This window comes from Protopterus annectens, chromosome 12.part0 (genome assembly GCF_019279795.1).
Source record: "Protopterus annectens isolate FY-2018-M chromosome 12.part0, PAN1.0, whole genome shotgun sequence".
In the NCBI taxonomy this organism is placed as follows: Eukaryota; Metazoa; Chordata; order Ceratodontiformes; family Protopteridae; genus Protopterus; species Protopterus annectens.
In genome coordinates this window covers 767,485,243-767,509,164 of record NC_056746.1, presented here as the reverse complement: position 1 = coordinate 767,509,164, position 23,922 = coordinate 767,485,243, and the positions used below count along the sequence as shown (strand labels likewise).

At 42.1% G+C, this 23,922-nt stretch overlaps 1 protein-coding gene across 2 annotated transcripts in view; it reads left to right on the top strand.

Annotated features, from left to right (window-relative positions):
• The window catches only part of SCNN1G (sodium channel epithelial 1 subunit gamma), a 1,228,370-nt gene that overhangs the window by 337,188 nt on the left and 867,260 nt on the right, over positions 1–23,922 (top strand). The gene's annotated exons all lie outside the window — the stretch shown is intronic.

The following is a 23,922-nucleotide window of genomic DNA, read 5'->3' as shown; positions in this document are numbered from 1 at the left end:
TCTAGGGATCTGAACCTCACCACAACAATAAATAGGACATGCTAGAGGGATAGATTCCTGTCCCAGAGACTTCCCATGCTTTGGAACAAGATTCCAGTCTACATTAGACAGAGCTCCTCGCTAACACTCTTTAAAAGAAACCTTGATGAGTGGATGGGAAACAGAAAGTTTACCCCGGGGATCACTTCAGTGGCTCTGCTGGACAGAGGCACAGGGAACTAATCTAAGGGGGTGGCGAAAACCAACACATTCTGGCTAGGATTATAAATGCCTTATAGCCTAGTACCCACCTATGAACCAATGAACCTATATCATGCATCACTGAAGATGCTAGTTTTAGGTATGTATCCTTTCCCAGGGATTGAAACTTTAGAGCTTCTTTTGCTGAATGGATTTTCCAAACAGTTTGGTTTGTTTCATGAATAGTGTATACAATAATATATTCTGTGCTGCATGCCAAATAGAAAGCACTGAAGATGGCATCTGTAATACTTTTCCTGACAACCTAAACAGTTTCATATTGTTGACCTAAGTGATTCGTCTTTTGGGGAAGATAAGTGTCCTGCTGCATTGTCATTGTCCTTAATGACTCTATAACTGTAGAAGGAAGGTTTTTTTGTGTGTTTTTATGTACCATGACAATTTCACCAGTAGTAGCCAATTCCAAATCCACATAACAAAAATGGCAAGCCACTTCCTGGCTAACCTGAAGGATAGTTTTCGGGCAGGGAGAAGGTGAAGTGGCAAAGACTGAAGCAATACTAATTTCATGAACTTTAATTATGCCCTAATTTTGGAATAGGGCCCATTCCTGTTATGTAAAAATCCTAAGCATTTGGAAAAATTAAGCCATAAGAGAATTATTCCTATAATGTTGTTGTACCCCCCTATCCTTTAGAACACAGCGCAGTCATCTTGTTAGATTTTTCTTCCTGATGAGACAGTGATGTGGTTCACTTTGTTAAACCAGTAGGGTAATGCATTGGCCAGAACCTAGGTACAATTGCCCCACACATTTTGCCTTAAGAGAAGATAGACATAAATGTCATGAGACAGTTCCATACATTTTAAAAATGTGAACTTAATGCCCATGGAAAGAACTTTGATTGTGGACAAAAAGTGATGATTGACTTCAATAATTGGCTTAGTTTCTGGTGTCTTTCCAGGGGGATTCAATATTTATCAGCATGAGAGGACATGGTTAAGAAACCATGTTGCTTTGCAAAGGATGGTCTGTACATGTCTCCCCTAGGCTTCTGAATATTGGCTAAAACTGTATCCACCTCCTTAAAAGCTTTTTAGGTAATGCCAAATTGATAGAAATACCAACTTAGAAGATAAAATTGAAAGAAACTTAAAGATGTTACTGCTCAGTGCTAGGAGCCTAAACAAGAAACTCCACACTATACATACTCTCCTCACTCTGGAGATGTGGTTTAAATCCACAGAAAGTACTCCAGCAGTACAAAGCTTCAATGCTTCCACACATTTAAACTATCAGCTGCACAGACAGGGAGAAAAGGTGGAGGAGTCTTAGTCTACATTAGCAGGAAACGTAACTCTAGGTTGGTTAAACAGGATGCCCTGGAATTCATCCACATGCAAATCAGCACAAACCAAGTCCAACACCATATCCTAGCAAGCTATATGTCACCCTGTATGTCCCTAGAATCCCATACCTCATACCTAGACCTGCTGGAGACATTCACTATTAAACCAAATAGCCTATTCTTGGGAGACTTTAACTACTTCTCAATGGACTGAGAAACATACACTGTCTCATACTCACAGGTACAATGATTCTTGGTCTTTATTAACACAAATACCCTTAATCAGATAGTGTGCACACCCAACGGAGGTTCAAAAATACTGGACCTGGTACTCATCACTATGGGAGAGCACTATTAGCACTTCTTACCAGATTGGATGATGCCCATGGCATTACTCACTCCTCTAGCAAATGCTAGGCATCTGCTTTGTACTGAGGGCTCGCATATGATACTCTAGCAGGTGCTTCTGTTAATGCATATGCATGTGTAGCAAGTGAAGACAAATCTTAACTTTCTTGCTAACTCAGGAGTCCTAACAGTTTCAGCCCATGCAGGAACCAAAGACAATTGAAAGGTTGAAACCAGGAGTGAAATTTATAGCAGAGGCACAATGATGCATGCTGTGGGAAACCATGTGATGCGCATTGACAGGCAGCATGGCAGAGCAAGACAAGCTGATGGTAATGTGTAGCACACAACCACATCAGACACATGTAGACTGAAGGTGTGGCACTTGTGTGGCCTTCACATATGGTAATGCATCAAAGAATCATGTTGACTCGCTAAAGGTAGTTTCTACAATGGTAAAAATCCCCCCCCAAAAAACTACCTTTGTGAACATAAGAAAACATAAGGTTGCACAACAGTAGAGAAAAAGGTAAACTCCACTGTCGGTGAAGTTAGTTTCTCTGAACAATGCTTGTACATTTTATGTTTGGCAAAACTAACTTTGCTGATTTAACATGGTCCCATGTGTCTCTACCACCAAATACACATTATGCTACCATGGCAGCATGCTCCTTCCCATAGTCCCTATTTCACATCATGCGTCTAGAGCTACTTTCATGGTTTTGTAAAACCACATTAGGGACTGTAATGCACCTGGCCAGGCATGTGCAGTTTGTACAATGGACTACCAGACAGACATTTGCCTTGTAGTGCAGTATAGAGTTGACATCATAATGCATTGTAAGTGTGATTCAAAAATGTTCAAGCAAAATCACTTTGTTGGTATAATTGTAGAGTAGTGGGAACAGTATTACTGTAATAAAACCAGCAGTTGCCGTTATAGTTCTCACCATACTATACATAGTGCAACATCATACAGAACAGAGATCTATATACAGGATTTCACAGTGCACTAGACGCAAAAAGAAACTGACAACAGCAGCTGTGTTAAGGGAGCACAGCCTATCAGCAGGTTGAGACACAGTTCAACAACAACCTGCATACACTATGACTGGCAGCAGGAGAAAGGGATGAGAATGGAAACAGCACAGGTCCTGCATGTCTCCCACCTACCTGTGGGACTGTATAATGATAGGGATCACTGGAATAGCCTTGCTTGGTGGCAACACAGACTGCCACGGATTTACAGATGACATAAGGGAAGGATTTAGTGCGGAGGCACAACTGCTACATGGGTATAATTCAGAGGTGTGCTTGTGAAACAGAATCTGGTGTTCCCCGAGGGCTACATGCCTATACATACACATCACAGGCCATATGTTGCATCAGAACCTGTTTCTGTCCTGGCACCATGGGCTTTATCTGGACATTGCCTGGGAAGAATATTCTGTAGGAGACATGCCATATGTTGCAGTCCCAGCTGTAGAATGGATGATGGACAGTTAGAGGTAATATGAGACACATCTATGCCCAGGTACTGACCATAGGCGTATGTTTATGTGTACAGGTTTATCAGTGACATCAAAATGATGACAGCTGATAGATATGTTTATCCCAGCAGAGAAATAGTAGAGAAACTCCTATGGCAGATGCATTTTGAACACTAACAAGGCTGACAAAGCCATCAGTGTGTGTGTGTGTGTGTGTGTGTGTGTGTGTGTGTGTGTGTGTGTGTGTGTGTGTGTGTGTGCGTGCGAGGAACTTGTAATACATGTAAATTCAATAATTGGGCATAACAGAACAGCACACCAGGTCCACTGCAAGGTCACTGGCATGATGTCCACATTAAAACTCAGGCTATTACAAGGGAGAGAGTAAGCACAGGTGGAGTACCACTATGGAAGACCACCCTCGTGGACATGGGGACATCATGAATCCAAGGTCAGATGATAAACCTCACCATTTCCTTCCATCAGGTGCATCAGGGATTATTTATTTTGCCCTTGTTAACTAGGATAGTCTGACTGGGCATAAGAACCCCTTTTTAGCAGAGACCTGAGGAGAAAAGCTCCACAAAACAATACCATTTGACATAGTACAAACAGAGTAGAGTAATGTGGAGTCGTCAGCATGTTGTGTCAAAATAGAATGTTTGACTGCTGAATGCAGATCATTTATAAATATGGTAAACAGGAGTGACCCAAGTATGGATCTCTGTGGCATGCTGACTGTGACAGGAAGGGTAAATACTTGTTTTGCAATTTGACAGCTTGGTATCTATTAGCTAAGTAGCTTCGGGTCCTGGAAGGGAGGAGAGAGAGATAGCCCAGGAGAAGAAAGCGTTTGCAATAGTAATTGATGAGAGACAGTGTCAGAGGCTTTGGATAAGTCAAGAAATAGTGAGGAAACCAGATTGACAGAGTTTCTGTTCTTGATGGTGGTGCCAGTAAAGTGCAGCAAGGTAGTTGTGGTACTGTTGTGGGGTCTAAAGTCAGGTTGTGTTGAGGAGAGAAGGTTGTTTGTGGTTAAGTATTTAAGTAGCTGTGTGTGTATATGCACTTCTCAAAGATTTTTGAAATGTACGGTAATAGAAAGATAGGTCTGAAGTTGGAATAGCCTTGGAGGGGCCACATTTGTGGAGTGCCCATTGTCCAGATAGGGTTGAAACCATTGCAGAGAGTGATTGCCTAAAGACATTGTTGTCAGGGTGTTTATGAGTAGATGGTGGATAACCATATCAAAAGCCTTTGAGAGATCCAAACAAAGAGCTGAGGATAATTGGTTACTGTTCCTGTTACAGTTTATGACATTGGCGAAGGTGAGGAGGGCTGTGGTGGTACTACGATGAGGCCTGAAGCCATGCCGAGAGTTGGCCAGTAGGTTGTTCTGGATTAGATAGTGCAAAAGTTGTTTATGAATGCACTTTTCCATAATTTTTGTCAGAGGTGACAAGATGGATGTAGGTCTATAATTAGATATTTCAGTAGAGCTACCACCTTTATGGAGGGGAATGACATGAGATATTTTCCAGATAGGGGGGACTGTAGCTTCTGATATGGTCGGATTAATTAGAATGGAAATGGGTTATGCTACAGTATCTGCGGCTTTTTGCAAATATTTGGCTGGGGGAAGGTCAGCAGCTAGGGTAGTAGGTTTTAGTTTTTTGATTAGTTTACGAATGAGAGATGTAGAGACTGGTTGGAAGCTAAAGGAGGGCTGGGTACTGGGAATGGTATTCTGTAAGTTAGAGGAGTTCAGGGGTAGTTGGCTAGCTAGGACTTGGATAGTCTCGGTAAAGAAACTATTAAAGGTGTTAGCGACATCCTCTGGTAGTTTATCATTAGAGGCTGAGGGAGGTGAGTGATGGTTTGACCTGGGTGCAGTAGTTTATTAATACCTGCCCAAAACTTTTGAGGGTTATTTTGGTTTCCTTGCTGGAGATGGAAATAGTAGTTTTGTTTATCTAGTAAAATGGTGAAGTGGGTTGTAATTGGGTTTGGTTTTGAGTACTGAGGCTATAGTGTTTATGAAGTGTTTATTGAATTCATTTGGTATTTTAACTGGGGAGAGTTCTTATGATGGGTTGGGCTAAGAATTGTGGCTCAGAACATTTTTTAACTGTTTATATGCCAGCTTTTTTTTTTGTTTAGTACTATACTGCTCTTAGCTGTGTTTCTGAAGAATTCATAAGTTCATAGATTCATAGGTAATTACTAGGCTAGTTGCTTCAAGCCTAGCTGATTTCCTTTTTTGTGTTCAAAATAACCTATCCCATTTGGTTATAGATTGGCCTTACCCATCCCATGGTCGATAATTATATATTACCCCTAATGAGAATAACTGGGATCATATCATAGGTAATTTGAGGGGATCCATGCATGAGACAAAGCATTTAGGAGTTGCGTCTGTCCATTAGTAGTATAGGGGGCAGTTCTAGAGTAAATTTTCTGTTTCTCATCCGTACATCTAAGTTGCGCTTGAATATGGACAGGGATGAGCTTTGTTTTATGTGAATGGGGAATCTGTTCCACAGCAGCGGTATCCTCTGCGAGATATAGTTCCTCCAAACTGTTCTGTTGATGTTGCAGAGGAGGTTTAGATCCCTAGGCCGAGTATTTCTGATGCCATTTGACTTGCTGATGTGCAGTAAATTCATCAGTAAAGGGTCTGAGGATGTCCTGTATGGCAGATGCAGGTAGGATACTAAGTGTAGTGACAGGGTTTTGAGTTGGTCCATGTAAGACATGTTGTTTAAGCTGTTAAAGATAAATTATAGTAATAAAGAAATTTTACTTTTTTGACTCAGTCAAGAATAACACTTCAGGATGTGCAAAGTACTGATTTATTCCCTAAACACCGCTGGGAGACTGCCTGCCAACATTTTTGATCAATCTCAAACAAGAAAAAAATGCTTACATTTATATATTTTCTTATTAATTTCATGCATGCAGAACTCTGACATTACTTGTGATCCTCCCTTAGAGCTTCACATGAAAACTTCACAAATTTGTGTTATAAAAGATTGACCACCTGGTCTAAGAATGTATCTTTCAACCTTGTAACATTCAGTGCCAGTAGACGATTGTCTCACAGACATCCTTGCAAAGATTCATCCCCCAGCTGGAGAAGGCCAGAGCATACTGTTAATTAATCTGGTTTCCACAGATACCTGGCACAATTTATTAACTTTTTGAAACTAGACTTTGCAACATAACATAAGATAACATCCCTTAAGTCCTTCAGCATTTACTTGGCCTTTAATTTTCTGTTAATATACTTGTTGAGTCTTTCGGCTTTTCTCGGTTAGGGGTCGCCACAGCGGAACGCCGTTCCGCTAATGATTGGTGGTTGATTTTTTTTTTTTTGCGTGCCGAGAGAGAATCCAGTTGTAAGGCACTTGAAATAAAAAACTACTACTTATATGAAACTGTATCTTCCATAATCATGCATCTGTTTTTCAGTTTTCCTTTGACATAAACATATTGTAAACATTTTATATGACTCATTTGCAAAAAAAAAAAAAAAAACTCTGCAAGTTAATATGCATTTTTTGAAAAATAAATATGAGACACAATATTTTTCCATAACACGGCCTTTTATCCTGTTAGTAGGGTATCTCTGTGAGCATTCAAGTTTTAGCATGTGGCTGTACAGACACATGCCAAAGGGGACACTGTATTCAATGACTGGCCTAATGAGGGCTGAGTAAAGGGGGGACAATAACATCCCCAGATCTAGACACAATCCCTTTGTTTATAAGCTGTGCAGTATAGAAGGAATTTCTTATAACAACAGGCACATGTTTATAAAAAGTTAGATTGTCCACATAAGTTCCTAAATCCCGAACAACTGGGTCAGCTCTTAGGGGAGTATTGTCAATGTTTTAGTTCCCCAGGGTAAATGACTTCCCAAAGGATACAATAAGTAATTTTTTTGGCATTTAGTTTCAGTCAATTATTTTTACACCAGAGATTCAATGACTGCTCCTAGTTTGCAGTCATCTGCAACCTTAGTCAGCCAGAGATACTTTAGTATTGGCTTTTACTTCAGAAACGTAGATGCCAAACAGGAGAGGTCCCAGCACAGAACCCTGGAGGAGTCCATTGGTGATTGATCTTTTTTTGGGGGCAGCTTCCCCTATTTTGATTGTCTGGGTCCTATCTAGGAGCCAGTTGGAAGTCCAGCAGGTGGTATAGGGGGTTATTCCCGATCTATTTAGCTTTCCTACTATGGCTGATTGGGGAATCGTGTCAAAAGCATTGGCCAAGCTGAGATATGCGATGTGTACTGTTTGGCCTTCATCCATTGCTTTGGTGATCTTTTCAAAAAATCCACTCGGTTGAGTGAGCATGACCTGCCCTTGACAAATCCAAATTGAGATGGGTCCAGTGTTTGGAGGTTCCCTGTGTCCTGACTGATTGATTCCATTACAAGTCTTTCCATAGGTTTGCATATGTGGCTGGTCAGACTTATGAGTTGGGAAGTTGGAAAACATTCTTGATATTTATGTATCTGCCAAGTTTTCCATGTGTGTCCCTCTGCCACATAAGTTACTTTGATATGTACTTACACGAGTGCATGGATCGTGCTATCCCAAACAGAACCAAGACGCTATCCTCCAAAAAAAGGAAGCCAATCTGGTGGTCCCCTGCCATAAACAAACTGTACAACAGAAGGAAGAAACTGTTGCAAAAGAGAGTAAAATCTCATGAGTGGAGGAGCTCCCTGGTCAGCCTCAGTATGAAGCTGAGATCCCTTATAAGATCCTCCAAAGCTAGCTATGAAAACAAAATTGCCACTAAATCCAAGGACAACCACAAAGCATTCTATAGCTATGTCAAGAATCTAGATGGCAAAACCCAGATCTGCTCTGAGTTACAGCACAAAGGCACGAAAATTACAGAACCAACTGATATTGCCAACATGCTGGCAGATTGGTTCAGTGCTAACTTTACCCCCCTCTCACCCCCTAAAGGGCCCATATCTATACAGGAAGAATGCAGAGTCCCTGTAATCACAACTACGCAGGTAAAAGCTGCACTCTCTCAAGCCAAAAACGCAGCATCCATGGGACCGGACAACATCCCAGGCTGCGTTTTACACGAACTTCAGAACAAACTGGCTCCCCACTTAAGCACCATGTTCAATAATAGCCTCGCATCAGGCTTTGTACCCACTGAATGGCACACAGCAACAGTTATCCCACTCCACAAAGGGGGAGCCACCACTGATCCCGGGAACTATCGACATATTAGCCTGACGAGCCTGGTCTGCAAGGCCGTGGAACGTGTCATCATGGAACTCATAAACAAAGACATTGGTAACCTCCAAACTCTGGATCCCACCCAGTTCGGGTTTGTGAAAGGCAGATCATACCTCCTGAACCTGATCGACTTCTTTGAGGCAGTCACCAAAGCCATGGATGAGGGTAAGGTGGTTCACACAACCTATCTTGACCTCGCCAAGGCTTTCAACACCATCCCCCATTCTGGAATTATAGCTAAACTCACTAAACTAGGTATAAATCCCTATGTCACAAGATGGGTTGCCAACTGGCCCACTGACAGAACCCACACTGTAAAAGTTGCAGACTCCAAATCTGACCTCAAGGCAGTGACAAGTGGAGTGCCACAGGGTTCCGTCCTGGGACCTCTCCTGTTTGGTATCTACTTCTCTGAAGTACAGGCTAACACAAAAGACCTCTGGCTGATGAAGTTCACAGATGACTGCAAACTAGGAGCCATAGTCAAGTCCCCAAATGATGTGGACATCCTACAGAAGGGCCTCACTGAGACAGATGCCTGGTGTCAGAGCCATGGCTTCAAGCTCAGTGCCAAAAAGTGCAGTGTCATCCCCTTTGGTAAAAACTCTGTACCCATGAACTACCACATAGGCAGCAATCTACTTAACACCGAATGCGTGATGAGACCTTGGGACCCAGGTGGACAGTAGTCTCTCCTTTTATAGTCACATCGCCACAGCAGTCAGGAAGTCCTTCTACTTGGCACACCTCATTATAAAAGGGTTCTCATCCAGGAAAAAAGAGGTCATTGTCCCCCTCTACTCGTCACACATTAGACCCATTATAGACATTATAGAATACAATGCCCCTTTTGGAATGTACCTCACAAGACATCTGCAGCAGCTGGAAAGGCCACAGAAGTACCTCACAAAGAGGATTACTGGCCTCAAACAAATGCCCTACACTGACCGCCTCAAAAAACTCCAGCTTTACTCTGTAGCATATCGCCTACTCCGCGGTGATCTCTGCCTAACATATAAAGCTATGTCAAACCCAGAGCTGTTGGACATGCTACACCTAAAGAAATCCCAATCCTTCCAAGCTACACGCTCTAGGGATCTAAACCTTGTCACTACAATAAACAGGACACGCTGGCGGGATAGATTCCTGTCCCAGAAACTTCCTATACTCTGGAACAAGCTACCCATCTATGTCAAGCAAAGTTCTTCATTAGCACTCCAAGAAAAATGTTGATGAGTGGATGGGAAATAGGAAATACACCCCGGGGATCATTTCTGTGTCTCTGCTGGACAGTGGCACAGGAAAATAACTTTCTTGGGTGGCGTAAGCTATGGTACCTTGCTGGCTAGGCTTACATACGCCCTTGGGCAGATAGCCTAGTACCTACCTATGAACCTATGTGCTCCAAGGTATGTTATCTATAGTATACTACATGTAATGTTGTTGTAGCAATGGGGTGCAAATTGTCACATATGTTCATTTATTTACTGTTTGGAAACTTGTCAGGGCTGGTCCAAAGGCCATTTTCAATCATAACCTGAAAGTACAGAAACAAAAGCAAACAACTTGAATAATCAAGAAGTGTGCAATACATAAGAACAAATACAAAATCAGATGTTTTAAAGAGCCTTGGAATAAGCATCTGCATGCTTGAGATCCTTACGGTTGTTGCAGTCTTAGAAAAATATTGCAGAGATAGAACTAACAGTAAAAACAAATTGTTTATACTATTTACTATGCATACATAAAGTCCATTTTGAATTTCAACAATCAGAACAACATTTATGATAACAAACAGGGACGTTGTATCATAATGGAGGCTACATGCTGTTAGAATCCAAACATTTCACAGTGGCAGTTTTGCTGAAGGTAGTGTGCTGTTTAATAACAAGTAGTAAGGTTAACCGTTGTCCCTAGAATACTTACACTTAGTTCATTTGTACAAGTGTTTGAGATATGTCAAGTCATTTAACCCAGGTGGGAAGCTTTTCCATAATGACAGGCCTAGTCTGGAGAAGGTACGATGTCCTTCAAGGATGCATCTGCAGTCCTTACAAATGGGTAGTCCTGTCGTCAGGCAGCCCTTCGGTCGGCCGGATTCCAAAGTCTAGGTCTGGCTTCGGCTGGTGTCGCGCTTCACCCGACGTCATAGCTGCAGTTCTTCGGGTATAAAGGCATCAGCTGACGTCATTTTCCTCAGTCTTTCTTGCCGCGTGGCGCCCGAAGCAGAAGCTGTTCGCAAGTGCCGGTCGGTCAGAACCAGAGATTACTACTACCGAATACTACTTCGAAGACTTCTAAAAAGCTAAGTACCCCATTGGGGACTCTTTCTTGCCTCAGCCGATGTCAGAAAAAGTGAATAACTGTTTAACTTGTGGGAAACAAATACCTCATAAAGATTTCCACTCTTACTGCTTACCTTGTTTAGGCCCAGACCACGACGTAGCAGCTTGTCTAGCCTGTGCTTCTTTTAACAGACGGACGCTTAGACGTCGGTCGGAATTTGCAGAACAGTTTTTCGGCTCTGATTTTGCTTATATCATGCCGTCGGATCCTCCGACTTTACAAATAACCAAAAAACGCAGGGATAAGGACCGACACTCGCGGTCCGCGGTTTCGGCCGAAACCGCGGTTAAGCCAACCACGAGTGTCTCGGTTTCGACTGAAACCGAGCAAGTGGTTCTTCCCCCAGCCGAAAACATGCCTTCTACCAAGGCCTCTTCTAACCTGGTGGAATCGGCTTCTGAAATCCAACCTGTTGTTGCGGTTTCTCAGAAATTATCAGACACTATTCCCTTGGATATTTCAACCCCTGCACGTGGAGCTGCTAGGCCTCCTGCAGCCATGTCTATTAAGGCCTTTGCCAGGGCTAAAGCAGCTAAAGCTTCAAAAACGGTGCCTGTCAAGCCCCCCTCTCACAGGCCCAGCACCAGTTCCCATATGCTTTCTTTGGCTGAGGATCTCATTTCTTTAATTCGTGGATCCCAGCCTCATCCAGACAGGACCTCTCATCCACCTCCAGAGAAGAGGCCTAGAGCAGAGCCCCCAGAGCCAGTATCCACAGATGATTCCTCTGATGACTCAGAACATACAGACCCTCCTGAGGCTCCTTATTCCCCTTACGAAGACTCTGATGCTGAAGAGTCCATTCCTTCAGCCTCTCCACCTGAGGAATTTTCCTTTGGGGAAACCTTGCATGCTATGAGGGAACAATTTCAGTGGCAGGGCCAAGATTTCTCAGACTCCAGAAAAGGCTTAGAACCTTTCTACATTTGCCACAGCATAGGCCTTTAGCTATACCTCCAGTTCTTTCTGTTGTAGATGATGCATTTAATGATGCTTGCACTGCTCCTGATTCATTACCTCCGGCCCTGCTAAGCCCGATAGGTTCTACAGGGTCCCGGACACTCATCACCATTTATACAAGGCTCCTTTTGCAGATCCAGAGACTATCTCCCAGGGCCCTAAAGCTGTAGCAACTACATCTACTAAAACCCCTCCCTCTGAAAGGGAATCCAGGTCCTTAGAGATGGGGTAAAAAAGTTTACACTTCTGCTACTTTGTCAGCTAGGGCTTTGAACTGCCATTTTCATATGATTCAATATCAAGAGTTTATGCTAGACCAGTTAACTAAAAAGCTGTCCTCTGAAGAATCTTTAGATAAGAAATATGTTCAGGAAATGGTACATAACATACAGCAGGTTAGTAACCATTCTTTAAAATGTGGCTATGATGCACTGGAGGCTTCCTTTAGATCAGCCATGACTGGCACAGTTATCAGGAGACATGCATGGTTGAAAGAGCAGGCATTACCAGACCATGTCAAATCAAAGCTTTTAGATGCACCCATGGACAAAGTCAATTTATTTGGTTCCCCTGCACAGCAGGTACTAAAAAAGATGGAAGAGAAGGCGAAATCTGTACAAACAGTGAAAGATTTCTTACAGGTTCAACCTCTAAGGTTTAGCAGGAACTGGCCCTCCAAGAATTGGTCCTTTCCGGACTCCTCTAAGACAGAGAGGCAGGAATAGGCGTTCAAGAGGCAGAAACCAATCCAGGGGTGCCTACAGGGGACACCAGTGGCAGGGTAACAACCAGCGAGGCACAGACGCAGCCACCACCACTACAACAACTCAATCACAGTGACTTGGCTGTGGCACCGCCTACCAGGGAACAACTGGAAGCACCATTAGGCGGAAAGCTAACCTTATTTTCAAAGAACTGGCATTGCATCACAAGGGAAAAATGGATTTTGCAGACTATAGACCAAGGTTACAGGTTCCATTTCCATACTCTACCAGGAAAGAGAGGAATGCCAAACCTACCACCTACTCAAAGGGCAGAAGCTCTAAAGCAAATATCTCAATTATTAAGAATGAGAGCTGTGGAAAAGGTACCATCTATGGAACAAGGAAAGGGATTTTACTCCAGACTCTTCCTGGTACCAAGAAAAGAGAGCAAATGGAGGCCTATTCTCGACCTGTCCGCTTTAAACACATTCCTCATTGTTCCAAAATTCAAAATGCTGACCCTACAGCAGCTTTTTTCCATGCTGGGCAAGGAGTCTTGGCTGGTAACTCTAGATCTCAAGGAGGCATACCTGCACGTCCCCATACGACCAAATTGCAGAAGATACCTCAGATTTCTTGCAGGATCAGAGCTTTATTAATTCTCAGCATTGCCCTTTGGCTTATCTACTGCACCCAGAGTGTTCATGAAATGCCTGGCATCAGTAATTGCTCATTGCAGACTTCAGGGAATTCAATTTTACCCCTACCTGGACGACTGCCTGATACAAGCGGTATTATTCGGTAGTAGTAATCTCTGGTTCTGACCGACCGGCACTTGCGAACAGCTTCTGCTTCGGGCGCCACGCGGCAAGAAAGACTGAGGAAAATGACGTCGGCTGATGCCTTTATACCCGAAGAACTGCAGCTATGACGTCGGGTGAAGCGCGACACCAGCCGAAGCCAGACCCAGACTTTGGAATCCGGCCGACCGAAGGGCTGCCTGACGACAGGACTACCCATTTGTAAGGACTGCAGATGCATCCTTGAAGGACATCGTACCTTCTCCAGACTAGGCCTGTCATTATGGAAAAGCTTCCCACCTGGGTTAAATGACTTGACATATCTCAAACACTTGTACAAATGAACTAAGTGTAAGTATTCCAGGGACAACGGTTAACCTTACTACTTGTTATTAAACAGCACACTACCTTCAGCAAAACTGCCACTGTGAAATGTTTGGATTCTAACAGCATGTAGCCTCCATTATGATACAACGTCCCTGTTTGTTATCATAAATGTTGTTCTGATTGTTGAAATTCAAAATGGACTTTATGTATGCATAGTAAATAGTATAAACAATTTGTTTTTACTGTTAGTTCTATCTCTGCAAAGGCAAGCTAACAGAAGACTTACAAAGAGTCATTTACCTGCTGCAAGCCCTGGGATATACAGTCAATATAAAAAAGTCAAGGCTGATTCCATCCCAAAGAATAACCTTTCTGGGTGCAGAACTGGACACATCAAAACAAATGGCATTCCTAACTGCAGAAAAGAAAGAGCAACTACCTCTCTACTTCTTGGCATTAACAAAGCAGAACCATCTAACTGCAAGAAAAATACTGCAAGCCCTAGGCTTCATGGCATCCTGCATAATTCTGGTCCCTCATGCCAGACTGCATATGAGAAAGCTACAGTGGTACCTAAAGAATTTGTGGTCTCAACACAAGCACAGCCTAGAAACCAAAATTGCAATAATCCCATGCCTGAAGCAAGAGTTCCTATGGTGGGCTCAGGCCTGTCAATCAAACACAGGATTGCCCTTCTGCAACAGTCAACCAAGCCAAACCATCACGACAGATGCCTCAGACCTCGGTTGGGGGGCACACATGCTGGACAAGTGCATACAAGGCTTATGGACTCAAGACCAGCTGCGCCTGCACATAAATCTAAAGGAAATGCTGGCAGTAAAATTGGCAATCCAGTCATTCAGACCATTTCTCCAAGAAGGTCAGTTGATGATAAGGACAGACAACACCACAGTTATGTGGTACATCAACAAACAGGGAGGCACACATTCATACCGTCTATGCCGGCTGGCACTGGACCTATGGGATGTGGCTCTGAGCTACAACATTCAGTTACAAGCAATTTTTGTACCGGGAAAAGAAAACATTCTAGCAGACATATTAAGCAGAACTACCACAGATGCTCACGAATGGATGCTGCATCCGGACATCTTCCAAACCATCACAAGAGAATGGGGATTACCACAAATAGACTTATTTGCATCTCCACTCAATCACCAGCTAAATAAATTCTGCACAAGGACGTACCACCCACTTGCTTGGAAGGTGGACTCCCTATCTTTCAGATGGAACAAATATGGGCACTACCCTTGATCCCATTGCTGTTAACACAGAACAACTACAACATCCTGCATCCAAACCTGAAAACTCTGCAGCTAACTGCCTGGAACATTACATAAGAACAATTAACCCAAATTTATCCCAAAGGGTTAAAGACATAATCCTTGAGGCTCGTAGACCTTCAACAAGAAAGAATTATGCAGCAAAATGGAAAAGATATCTCATTTGGAGTACTGCAAAGGGAGAAGATGTGGCACTGGTAAACATAGCCAACATCCTGGAGTACTTGGCAGAGCTCTTCCATACAGGCCTGTCCTATTCTTCCATCAAGATACATGCATCAGCTATTTCAGCAGAATACAGCTTGGATCCACCTGTCTTCTCACATCCTCTGCTCAGGCAGTTTCTGAGAGGAATTAAAAATGTAAAACCTCCCAGGAAACCACCATTGCCAGCATGGGACTTGAACTTTGTGCTAGAAAAATTGACACTTCCCCCTTTCGAACCAGCAGCAACAGCAGAATTACAATACTTATCCTGGAAGACTGCTTTCCTGCTGGCAATCACCTCAGCAAGAAGGGTGTCTGAACTACAGGCATTAATGGCAGTGCAACCCTTCCTGATCTTCCATCAAGATAGAGTGTCCATGAGAACAAATCCTACATTTATGCCTAAGGTGGTATCCAGAGTGTCTTTAAATCAGGCTATCCACCTACCTACATTCTTCCCCAACCCACAGAACAGGGGAGAAAGACTGTTGCATACCTTGGATGTACATAGACAATTACGCTACTACCTGGACAGGACCAAGTCCAATAGAAAAACTGACCAGCTTCTGGTAGCATATGCAACAGGAAAGGAAGGAAAACCAATTTCAAAACAGACAATCTCAAAATGGATAGGAAATTGCATTAGATTTTGTTACTCCTACCATGGAAAGAAAACTCCAGAGAACATCAGGCCTCACTCCACAAGGGCTACAGCCACTACCACAGCTTTCCTACGAGGAGTGGCTACCAAGGACATTATAGAGGCTGCTACTTGGACCTCCGTGCATACATTTGCCAAGCATTACAATTTACCTTTATACTCTAGATCCCGAGCAGGTTTTGCCACTGCTGTTTTGCAAGGGATCCTAACTACACCATAATTTCTCCTTTTTCCTCCTCCCTAGTTTAGCTATGGTATTCTACCCATTTGTAAGGACTGCAGATGCATCCTTGAAGGACATAGTACAGTTTTGTACCTACCATAAATGTAGATGTCCGATAGGAATGCATCTGCAGTCAGGATTACCCACCCACCTTCCCTCTGTGGTACTCCTAGGGTATTTGCCATCCTTCAGCTAGCTTGGGGGGGATCTATTATGGTGTATTTGTTTGTATATATGTACATACATGCTTATTTTATGTGTTTGCTCTCTACTATTTGGAAACATTGGCATTTATCCAAATTTAGCCATCCAAGAGGGCACCTGGCATCTGGGGCAAGAAACACTGAGGAAAATGGCGTCGGCTGATGCCTTTATACCCGAAGAACTGCAGCTATGACGTCGGGTGAAGCGCGACACCAGCCGAAGCCAGACCCAGACTTTGGAATCCGGCCGACCGAAGGGCTGCCTAACGACAGGACTACCCATTTGTAAGGACTGCAGATGCATTCCTATCGGACATCTACATTTATGGTAGGTACAAAACTGTACTTTCTTCAGTATCTGTTTTATGTGGAGGTCTGCTTAATGTGATAGCTTTCTTCTGGGTATTTCATAGGGAGTAAACCCGGTATTGGGTGGGTAGTTTTCTTCTCAAAGGTAATGTACTCTAACCATTTAGTATTTTGTGAAATTGAGTACCTAGGAGATAAGCTGACCTTTCGGTGGCTGGAAATCATTTTAGACATTGTAATTTACAGTGGTGAGATCTGCTGTCAACAAGGATGGAAATCTGCAAGTTATGTTTTCTGTTGTCATGAAGTCTTTGGGAATTTTGTGTTGAGTAGAAGGTAATCAGATTAAGATCATATTCCAGTTTAGGAAAATAATATTTTTGGCTAAGCAACAGTGGGCTGAAGGGAGAAATAAATGAGAGAGTCTAGGGCAGGTTTAAGTTGAGATAGTATTGTATTAGTTAGTTTATCTCTATGACTTGTAAAAGTTACAGAAGAATCAGGGTTAAGCCCTAGGTATTTGTATTCAGAAGTAAGGGAAATTATGTGTTTGTGGTTGCCAGGAATGTTAATAAGGGGCAGATGAGAGAGTTTTGAGTGATTGTATACAGTATAATGTTAGTTTTTTGTGGTTAATTAGAAACTGATTCCAGTCAGCCCAATTGCATACAGAAAGCCTGTTATAATTTGTTCTAGAGATCAGAGGGCATTTACTGGCTTGTAATAGAAGGCTGTATTATGCATATAGCATGACATAAATTTATACACATGGATGTTTCTCTGTGTACCTTCAGAGATGTTACGGGTATTGGGTCAGGCACCACATCACAAGACAGGACATGTCTGATGTTACTTAGTACCAGTCTGTATCTGACAGCTATAACAGACTGCTAACAGTACAGTCAGAACAGTAATACTGCAACAATGGTTGCAATGAAGAATAGCCCCCCCCACCCAAATCCACTGGCATGCTTATGGTGGCTATGAACATCATCCATGCCTCCCCACTGTATGTAAGGGGATAGGCCATCCATGGCAGTCCAATACAGTGTCCACAGTCATCACCTGTACATGTGACAGCAATGTACAGTGTTACCACTACACAGTGTTTAGACAACATGAGGGAAAGGCATGTTGGTGGTGTTGGTGCCACAAAACCTGGTCAATCCCCATCTGTCACACTGGGCTTAAATCAGGTCAGTGATACAGGCACATACAGATGCCACTCTTGCAATGTTGGAGATAATGTGCTACATGAGAGACAACAACTCCTGAATCATGCTTAGGTGTATAGTTACAGGGAGCAGCCTAGCTACTAAGGGCATTGGAGGGTCACTTTGGAGCTGTTGGAACTACCATGGCATATGGGAACATTGCCTGACATGGCTTTCGCCATGTATGTGGCTATTGTTCCTTTGGCTGCACTGTGGGCACACCCCACAAGGTGGTTTCATCAGTATCAAGGAGAGCCACTTCTTCACTGCCACCTGCTGTTTGTGAGCCTGCACTGGAATGGCAAGGCCAGCTTTATGAGCTTCGCCCCACTTGCCATCCTACACAACATGTGATGAGGCAGTCACAATCATGTAGTTACATATCATCCTTGCCACCAGATGTTGATGGTGCCATTCCATAATGGAGATGCCCACAAGGCCATGGGTATTGACAGTGTAGATCCTATCCACTTGCTGGTCCATGACTTTTGTCATGTCTGTGCCCCCCCCCCAGTTTTCACCATCTGCTGCACCTGGGTCCCCCTGCTTCAGTGATGCAAGGCCACTCAGGCCAGCCGGCCACTTGTCCCCCCTCATGAAGCTCCATCCAATCACTACACTATGTATACAGCTTCCCTCACATTCCCATGTGTGTACTCCAGTGACACTTTTGTCTCTCCCCAGTTCTTACCCCTTCCACCTACATAGCTGCTGCTGATCACTGTCATTGTTCCCCACCTTATCCATGCACATGATGATGACTATGCCCTGTCCATCCCCTGTGTTGAGCAGGTTAGGTAATGTCTGATGCACAGTATGGCCAATCAGTGCACTTAAGTGCATAGCCTGGGTGTAGAATTGCATGCATCAGTTTTATTCTTTTATGTCTCTGCTCTTGCCTAGAGGTGTGGCTGGATACCACCTCTTCACCATTGCCACAAAGTACTGACCTGTCCCAGCTTCACATGGGATCCCCCTGGAGCCAGTTTCTACAATAATTCATTACCTGGCAGTTCCTCTGCTGCTGACTCTGGCCTGTCTCACACTGTGATGGTGAAACCATGCTGTAGCTGTTTGCATAAAACACTGCTGTGAAGTGCTTGACAGGTGCAGATGTCTTGATGCAGTACACTAAGACAGGTATCTCTGCAACTGAATTGGGCCTTCAACACTCCAAATGCTTGTTCAGTGATCTTGTGGGTTTGTATCAGTGTGGGGTTGTATGACATCTTAGCCATACTCTAAGGATTAAGTGTAGCTCTCCTGAACCATGGCTCTAGGCCTAGGGCATGTCTGCCATCACCTGAAGCACACAACAGTGGACACCTTTATGTGTTAACTGTAATGTATACATTTGCTGGTTTGTAGTAGCACCTGGTAATGGGGACAAGTGCACAACAATTAGATGTTCTTGTGAGAAATCATCCCAGGCAGATCACTGGTATAGCTCAGATGTGTGTCAGATGTGGGAATCTTAGTAACTGCCTGGATGGCACACAAACATATTGTAAATAATGCCCTGACCTGGAAATTGATAGAGAGGAAACTGTTCCAGCTGACGTAATGTATGAGATGAAGATTGGGTGGGACCTTTGTGGCAGTGAGGGTGCAGTTAGTGGCACAGAGAACCTTATGAAAGCAGGCTATTTTATAGAATGCCTTCATAGCGGTGTCTCTCATCTGAGGTCTGTGTGAACCGCATGTTCTCCTCAACATGCTGTAGCACAGTATCAAGAAACTGGTGTAGGATTCATATGCAGACATGTGAAAGTCTTACCTTGTCACCTGATGGCCACTGGAATGTCCCCATAGGCCGAATGGTTAATGCTATGCAGACCTTCCTGTGGATAGTGATGAGTATTCTACATATTCCTCTTGATTCCTTGTGAGGAGAACACATCTGCAATCTCCAGTATGGTGTTTCTATCCAAATAATAGTGTTCAACTATATCCGTATTGTAGAAGCAGTGGTAGGTCAGCTACAGACAGACCTGTCTGTAATATGCAGGACAATGACAAACACTGTAATAGACACTGGCTGTGAGAATGGTCCCTAAGACGTGTTGTTTAGCTAATAGCAGTTCTACTCTTAGCATTTTAGCATGCTCATTTTCTCTGTTCATCACAAAATGATGCTGTAAAGACTCACTACCAGTGCTGGTCCCAGTCTTAACATGGTCAGTTTCTCTCTTCACCAAGAAATGGCAGTGTACAGACTCACACGTTTCTAAGTGGCTCATTGCACAACTTTCATACATTTCTGATTGCTCCAGCATGTTGTTTACCCCTATTTACATCCATCATTGTGTTCATTTCCATAATGCTGCCCATCTACTTATCATTGTATGTTCATTTACATATGATGCTGACTGTGCTATGATGCCGTTGGCACTATTCCCCATGGTAGCATGATCACTCTGCATGTACCTCTGACTTGCCTCCAACCTTTACAGTGGATCATCATATCTCACTTAACAGTGTGTTAATTGTTATGAATATCAGAGACTGGTTCCTATTTTTAACATCCTTGCCATTTAATTGCCTACTCTTCTTCTTCTTCTTTTTCTGAAAATAAAATTAAAATCAGCTCCCCAAATTAAACCAAATTTCACAGTTAAAATAGGAAATATATGGTTAAAAATGCAGCATATCTCATCATTGTGTGAATAAAAGTTTCAGATCTTAAAATACTTATCCCCAAATTCTACTCACATAAGTAAATATTTGATTGAATATTCATAGTCATGGTGTGAAACATTTCCCTGGCATAAAACCTGTCATCACTGATGAACGCTACTACTCTCCTCCTAGCAACCAAAAAAAAAACTCAGCCAACAATTATTTCCATTTGTTCCCTTCCTGTTAATGTTGTCTCTCGTAAAGAAAAAAAATGTCCTCGCCTGTTTGTTTTTTACATCACAAAGCTTCCTGTTTATTGCACTGTTGACATTCACCACTGATAATTCACTTTACACTGACAGAAAAATAATGCAATAATCTATTGTTTTCACCACTTGAATGACATCTCAGATGGGTTACATCCCTACTTCCAAGCACATTTCCATGATCTCATGTTGTAACAATTAATAATTTTCCCCTACAGAATTTGAAATAAAATCAAAGTCAAAATATGACCAACTAGCTTATATTTCTAACTGTTATCCTAGTTAAGCAATGAGCCTTAATAACATACAAAGCAGAGCTATGGCTTCAGATCTAGGCCTGCAATATGCAGTTGTAGTATAATGTCTGAAACAATTTTCACAGAACAATGAAACGATTCCTGGTTTTTGACGAAGCTACTTTTCACTTGGCTTTGTGTCTTGACTTTTATTTCTCTGCCTTGAGAAAGCTTATGAAAAATAACTGTACATTGTACTTTTTACTTTTATACATATGTCAGCAAGACTATTCTTTCAGTAATACTAATTAATAGACTCTGTTGCTACTTCCGGGTTATCAGGAATGTCAGTCTTATGGCAAAATGAAAAATGGGAATTTAATCAAAGCAGCGTCTGCATGAGCAAATCTTTTGAACCTTGGAATTTATACTTGAATTTTTTTTCTCCCCTTTTGGCAAAAATATTGTTTTAAAAATCTGGTCTGTGACTATTATACTCTGCATATTCAATGTAAATGTGTGGTGTACCTAGATCTACAAATTAATAACCCTTTCATGTAGCTTTATGATAGTTGTCCTATATTTGTCCCATTTACAATGTTCCACTCAAATGTTAGTGTATAACAAATAACCCAAAAGCTAATTATTTTCCTTTTCAGTCATCAAATGCAGTCCATAAAAGTTATATTTCTCAAAGAAATCAGAATGCTCTCAGTTGTGTCTTCATTGTATATGCAATAAATAAATTCCAAAATAGTGTGTGTTTTGTAATATCCCTGTCCCTTTGAATAACACAGAAGCAACACTTTCATTCTCTTTATTACACTTTCCAAGGTGCACAAAACATGTAAGTCACGGTTTAACATTCAGAAATACCATATTTTTTTACATATTGCAGATGCGTAATGTTCTCAATAAACCGTATCCTGAGTATGCCAGAATACTTCTTACATTTTGATGTAGCACCAACAATCTTGTGTAAATTATATGGTTGGATCCCACAAAAGGACGTAAACTTTGCAAGTCTTTGCATGGTCACACATATACATTTTTTTTAAACATCCAAACAGTTTTGTCAGTGTATGCAGAAGGGGGATGTGTGTGTGTGTGTGTGTGTGTGTGTGTGTGTGTGTGTGTGTGTGTGTGTGTGTGTGTGTGTGCGTGCGTGTTTCTCATATCTAATTACCCATAAATATGCAAATGCATTTTTTTATAAAATCACACATAAAATATGCTAAATATGCTGTAAAAGTTCTGTTCAGAAAATCATGCAAAATAATTCATTTTGTTTGCTACAAGCAATGTAGTGTCTGTTTTAACAGCAAAATAATAGTACTGCATTACATTTCAGTACTGATCATTTCTCCCTTATTTTTCTTTTAGCATTAAAGAACATACAACAACTTGAAAGTCTAAAAGTTTGCACAATAGGTTAATAGAATTGGCAGGGATTTAACCTGGCATTTTGCAATGAAGAAACATTAACTGAAAGTAAAATTATTTTCTTATTTAAAATGCATCATGCATAGAATCCTGGATTTGTACTCATTACAGAAGCATTGCTGAGGACTTCCGCGGTGTTGCAGCGGTAGCATTGTTGCCTCACAGCAAGAGGTTCTCCCGTTTGATTCTCGGCTTGGGTTGGGAGTGCCTTCTGTGTGGAGTCTGTATGTCCTCCCCGCGGTCGAGTGGGCGTTCGAAAGACATGCGTTGAATGGGCGTGCCTTCGTTGAAGGTTGGGCGTCGGGCTGGCAACTCGACACCATAAAAACCAACTGCCAATCATTAGCGGACTGGAGTTCCGCTGTGGTGTCCCCTAACCGGGAAAAGACGAAAGACAAACAACAACAGAAGCACTGCTGAAAGCATTAAACCATCAGTTTAAGTTTACAACTCATCCGACATACATAGTAACACTTATGGAATTAATATATTAAAATAAGGCAGATATTAAATAAGGCATATTTAAATCAGAGTCTCTCCCTGTGTAACAGACACCTCTCTCTATGCTTTCTGAACAAGCAGCTTTAAGGACCGTCGTATGTCACTAATGCAGACTGAAAGCATTGTGGAATGCATCATGTGTGTTGGCATTTTGTGCTCATTACTTTGAAAAACAACTTGTTTGCATATATCAGTTTACAGTCACTGAAAAAAATCTTTTCTGAAATGGATTTCATCTTGATGTATCAATGTCTGTTTTTTAGTAGACTTATATACAGTTTATTCTTTATATGCAGAGAAACATTTCTCAGTCACATGATACAACTTCTCTTGCGGAAGTAATCTTGGTGCATTCATTTACAACATTCTTGGAAGGCACTGGTGTTCTAAGGTTTTTGACTATACATCTAGCAGTTAAACTGAGATGATTTCACTGCACAAAATTTAGATTTTGAAGTTTCATTGTCACAGTAGATGTAACAGTTTATGGCAAGACACCATACCCTTGCTTTCCAGTTTGTCTGGGAGCACACTGTGCAACAAATAAAAACTACGTTAGTCTATTCCTTCATTTTCTGTCCCATATAATGCACCACACACTCCTGTCTCTTCTTTCACCCAAAGAAAGTTTTTGCAAGCACTAGAAAGGGCCATGCCTCTTACATTTTTCTTATTTTTAACTACAGGTTTTCATTTTCTTTCTCTTTTGGCCATGCCTCTTACATTTTTCTTATTTTTAACTACAGGTTTTCATTTTCTTTCTCTTTTGGCCATGCCTCTTACATTTTTCTTATTTTTAACTACAGGTTTTCATTTTCTTTCTCTTTAATGGATTGTATTTTGTATTCCTGCCTTTAGATGAAATTTCTGTAATTCCTTCTTTCTTCAGTGTTTAGCTGTCTGCAGTCTATGCTCATCTTCTTACAATATTTGTTTCATAG